We start from the raw sequence: 5,797 nt of genomic DNA on the forward strand, positions 1-5,797 counted from the left end.
CCATGCGGCAGTGGGGTGCTTTCCTGTAGCCGCTGGTGCTTCAAGACCTAAACATCACAGACAGCACCGAACTTCATATGTTAAGCAACGGCTCCGTNTGCGGTCTGCCGTACTGTCCATGCGGCATGCACCCGGATGTCGATGTGGCATGCACCCGGATGTCGATTGCTACCGGCCTGTACGGATGCAGAGGGGCCCCGCCCTTTTTCCGGCTTCCTTGAAGCCGACACCCAACTTGTTCAGGGATCCACCTCAGTCTATACTGGCCTACGAAGTGGCCTAAGAAGTTGACTTCGGGCTTGTTCAGCTCGCACTTTTCGCGCGTTGCACGTTAACACGCCCCTTTGAGGGATTCGAGTACGGCACGCATGTGCTCGAGGTGGCTGGTCGGATCTTTGCTGAAGATGAGGATATCATCTAGGTTGGCAACGCAGTAACCAGCGTCGATGAGCACGGTGTTTATGACCTTTTGAAAGGTCGCCGGTGCATTAGTCAACCCGAAGCACAGCACTTTGTACTGGAACGTTCCGAAGGGTGTCATGAGGCTGGTTTTTGGGATATCCTCCTCCGTGATGCGAATTTGATGGTAGCCGCTTTGCAGGACGAGGGATGGGAAGATACTCGCGCTCAGGAGTGTGTTGAGGAGGTTGGTGATGTTCGGAAGTGGATACCGGATTTTATGGTGATTTTGTTAAATAGAGTGCTAAAGTCAAGGCACATGAGAAGCGAGCCGTCCTTCTTTTGTGCGAAGAGGACGTGCGCACCGAATGGTGACTTCGATTCTTCGATAAAGCCTTTGGCCAGCAAGTCAGAGAGCTGCTTTTTCAACTTCATTTGTCCTGTCGTGAAAGCCGGTATGGCCGGGAGTATGGCGGCTTTTTGCCAGGTTCCAGCTCGATGACGTGGACAGTGCCGAGATCAGGGCCCAGGCCCGTTAAGGGCTCAAATTCCTCCTTGTATTCAACCAGCAAGGCCTCCAGTTTTGCTGGTGACACCAGGGTAGGGTCGGACGGGGCCGCCGAGGTGGCGTCCATGGCGTTTAGTTGGGCGATGTCATCGCTTGTCATGAAGGCAGCACTGTTTTGCAGTTTTTTGGTCTGCTTCATAAACACCAGGTTGGGGATAGGTGACATTGCCGCGTGCGGTTTACCACAGTTACATAATTCATAACCGCAGCACCCTTGGACAGCGGCTCGTTTAGGCTCTGCAGCCGATGTGAGCGGCCATGGCGTGTCACCATGCAGGTGCCCTGGCCAAAGTCGAGTACTGCACCGTGTTCACGCATCCAGCGGCTACCAAGCATGAGATCCATGCCTTCGACTAGCTTAGGCATGACCTGCGCTATGATTTTGCAGCGGAACCCTTGGGTACGGATCGACAGGTGTACCTGATCTTGCAGGCAGACGCTGTTTGCGCCGTCTCAGCACGCAAGATGCTACATGGCTTGCGTGGGGCTGTAAAATTAGTTTTTGCATGAGTGTGGCGAGAGATGAGAACATGTGAAGCGCCTGAGTGAACTAAGGTGCTGGCTTTGGTGCTAGCGAAGTTGCACGGTAATGGCAGCACGGAGCTGTCAGTAAGAGGTTCTAGTGCAGAACACTTAGCAGTTTCCTGACAGGTGTCGAGACAAGCGTGGAACTCACCAGTGCAGAATGGGTAGAGGTGGGAGAGGTGGGAGAGGAGGGAGAGGAGGGAGAGGAGGGAGAGGAGGGAGAGGAGGGAGTGGAGCACGTTTTATGTTGCTTGTTTTGCCGTGTTTGTCTTTTCGGACAACAAGGCTCAGGCTTTTGTGAACGCATCCCAGGATTACCCGAATACATCCCAGGCAAACCAGGCGAAGAAGTCGGCCTTTCGGCCACCAAGGCACAAACCAGGTACAAGACGACGAACGTTTTTATAGTGTGAAGTTTATTACACGAGCACAACTCATCAGTTCGCTTTGCTCCTTGTAATCATTCCATCGGTAATCGCACCTCATTCAACTCACTGTGCGCGTACCATGTATCATCAGCCAAGTCCCGTCGCAACATAGGCTGCAGCACCCCCACCCCCACCCACAACACAGTTAGACAATTCTTCAGGTGGGCAAGCCTACATACGCGTAGCGTGAGGCTTTGACACTGCTTATGTGGTGACGCCAGGCCCATCTGAGCATCCCAGGTTACGACTTTGCTGTATTACAGCTAAGCTTGGAGACTCAGTCAGAAAGCTTTGAAGGACATCACCTAGAGGACAGGATCTGACAGTATGTACCACGTGAACATCTGAAAGGCTTTGGGCCTGTTTCCCTTGGCTTTTGGTGCCACCTGTTAGTGCCTCTTTCCCCTAAAAGGAAAAATAAGGTCCATGGAAACCATGGCCTTTTAATGATTTTTAGTGGTCTACTAGGGACGGCCCTTTACTGAAGTACTAAAAGTACAACAGGTTTTCGTTGTAACTTGCATCTTTCCACCCTTTTAATGCATAAGGGCTTTCATTATCGGTCACACTTTAGCATTCAGTCCGGAACTCTCAGTACACAGATTTACCACTCGAGAGCTTACTGAATGTCAACTATATCGCGACACCGTTGGGCATAGGGCCCAGCGTGCGTGTTTGAGAAGAAGCCTACAGTGAAGCAGGCGTGGGCGACAACAAGGATACCACTGAGACCTCCTTGACAGGCAAAGGCATTTCTATACTAAGCCGAAAAGAAGATTCGGCATTTCCTTTTGTGTGAGGCCATGTGCCAGGCGTTGCTGAGGCAGGCGAAGCCATATATGCCGCATGCCACTCCAATGCATTTACACTTACGTGCCGGATATGACAAGTGCGGAAAACCGAATCATGTATGCGCTCGCATATAAAGATGGGCGATTTCTCGCGGGACTCAGGGATCGGACCGAAACTTGACCCGCCCAAAAAGCACATCGACGCTGGTTACTGGGTTGTCTACCTAGACATATCTTTTTTATCTTCAGAAAAGATCCGACCAGCCACCTTGAGCACATGTGCCGTACTCGAATACCTCAAAGGGGCGTGTTTCCGTGCAAAGCGTGAAGAGTGCGAGATGAACAAGCCCAAAGTCAACTTCCTAGGCCACATCGTTGGTCACGATGGACTTAAGGTGGATCCCCGAAAAATCGATGCCGTTTCCCTGGGCCTTGCGAACTACTTCCACAAGCTCCTCCAAGGGTACTCGTCGCTAGCGACTCCACTCACGACCCTCCCCGGCAGCAAACGGCTGACCCGAATGGAAGAATATGCACCAGCAGGATTCGACGGCATTAAAAATTAAACGCCCTCGTCAACGTCCCTTGTTGCGCCTTCCTGACCTTACCAAACCCTTAAAGTAGTAACCGACGCCAGCATCTACGGCACAGGCGATGCAATGCTGCAGGATGGCCACCCCGTCGCCTACACCAGCAAGAAGTTCACACCTGCTGAAGTCAACTACACTACCACAGAGCAAGAGCTTCTGTGTACTCAATGCCCTACAGGAGTGGCGGCCGTACCTTGAGACCGCACAGGATACCTTCATGCTGGTCACCGACCACCACCCGAACATCTGGTTTGAAACCAAGGAGGACCTGTCCCGACGCCAAGCACGGCGGCAAGAGTTCCTGAGCCGCTTCCACTACACGTGGTAGTACCGGCCGGGCTGCAAGAATGTTGCTGATCCTCTTTCTCGCATTCATACACCTGAAACGGCTGCGGTGGCAGCCATGGTGCGCACTTAGTTGCAAGCGCATGAGCTCGCTTTTGCATTTCCCCTCTCCCTTCCCCGTTGTGCAGGTGCCGGTCGCGGAAGGTAAGTATTTCGTTGCAAGCGTTGTTGCTATTGCTACTGCTGAGAAGTACTGGTGAGATCTGCCACAGCTTGCAAACGTTTTAGGATGTGTACACAACATGGGCCCGGCGGTGCTGTCAAAGGAAGGGCCCCACACACGGTTAGGGTTGCGCCAGAGGTACAGGCATTACGGGGGTGATGTGCATGGAGATGGCGGCGGTGAAGGATGTGCTGGGCCTGGATAGGATCAACTTATTTTCATCCGACACTTTGTGGCTGTTGTGGGTTCGATTCCCTCAGCGATGGAGGGTACCGCGGCTCGTGTGACTGCTCTTACCTAGGGGCAGTTTTCGTACTATGCAGAGAAGTCCCCAGTCACTTCTACTCCTGCTGCTAATGGCAAAGCTGCTGAACATATTTCAGTGAACATTTACTGTAAGTTTCGATAAGGTCGCTGCAAATTTCAAACGTTTTGTCGACCGACAGTCTTGCATCGTTGTTATGAAAAATGTAGTCAGAAAACTAACCAGCAATCGCTGTTATAACCAGCAATCGCTGTTATAACCAGCAATCGCTGTTATACACTGCAGCAGCACCTGGGCAGCCAATGATGGCTCACCCCCCGCCTGCTCAGGCTGCACCTGAGGTGGTCGACTTGTCAGGCAAGCTACCGAAGGCGTCTGTCTCTGACATTGGGCAGGCAGCCTTTGCGGAGAAGTATCCCCGGTGGCAGCAAACCGGCAAAAATAAGCAAGGCCACGGGATTGGTGGCTGTAGCATTTGTCAGCAGCTGTCGGTTGCTTGTCGGTTTGTGGGTTTAATTTTGAAGCATTTGGATGCACGTTTTGGAGATACTGAGCTTCTGAAGTGCTTTCGTATTTTTGATCCTGCTAGATATGTGAGGATGTCTGAGGAAGAGCGGCGTGGCTATGGCCGTAAGGAGGAGGTCTAAGATGGCCTTGCAGTTGGAGCTGGGCCGCACCTCCTGGCAGCGGGCCTGGGCTGGAATGCATCAGTGGGTCCACTTCTTTCCACGCTTGATTCAGTTGGTGTATGTCGCTTGTGTCCTTCGCACTCAAACAGCGTGTGTTGAGCGTGGCTTCAGTGTCCACCGCATTATCAAGAACAGGCTGCGTAACCGGCTGTCTGTCCCGTCCATTAATTCCCTTCTGCGTGTTGGATTACTCGGTCCAACCGTGGATATGAAATGCAAACCCCTTATGATTAAAGCTGCTGAGGAGTATGTTGCAAAGAACCCGGATGGGCTCCTGCACCGTATTTCCAAGGTGGGCGACTGTGTTCTGCCTGATGAGAGTGATGATGAGGGCAGTGTGGGCAGTGAAATTGCTGAGGCCTATTATCCTTCTGATAACGAAGTGTGGCAAGTGATGAGGTGTACCCGTCTGAGGAGACAGATGATGATGTGGCAGGTGTGGTGGAGGCGATTGCTGCAGAGATGGATGAGGAGCGACGCCTCCTTGGTTTTGGGTAAAATCCTTGCTGAAATATTTCTCCCAGGCGCTATGCTCCAAAATAAAATCAAAACATCTGTTAGTTCAGCCGCCCTAGCATATAACGATAGAATCCAGCTAATTTGTGCCCCGAAAACCGCTTCAGACAGTTTCGGGGTACCCGAAAACACTCTCTGGCTGACAGGAAAATTTTCGGGGAGGGCCCCGAAAGATTATTCAGAGGATTTCGGACACGGCCGAAATTTTTGGGTACCCTGGTGAAGAACCCTGGAACCTGGCTAGCGCCAGGGGTGGGGCCTTGGTCATAATCGTGCGCATGTTGCACCCTTGAAACACGAGGTCACGTTTGTACTTAGCCCGTGTACTAGTGTACACCGGGCATTCCACAAAGACATGCATTTCGCCCCGCAATCACAAAGCCTGCAGGTGCACGCTGTGCGCTCACGGCCATTAGGTCGGTTAATCTCCAACTCCCAACAGACTAACCGGAAATGCATGTGCACACGTTCCACCTTTCCTTTTGAACGGGCAGTAGTTCTTCTTCCGTCCAGACTAA

The sequence above is a fragment of the Volvox carteri genome (genome assembly GCF_000143455.1).
Source record: "Volvox carteri f. nagariensis unplaced genomic scaffold VOLCAscaffold_67, whole genome shotgun sequence".
In the NCBI taxonomy this organism is placed as follows: domain Eukaryota; kingdom Viridiplantae; phylum Chlorophyta; class Chlorophyceae; order Chlamydomonadales; family Volvocaceae; genus Volvox; species Volvox carteri.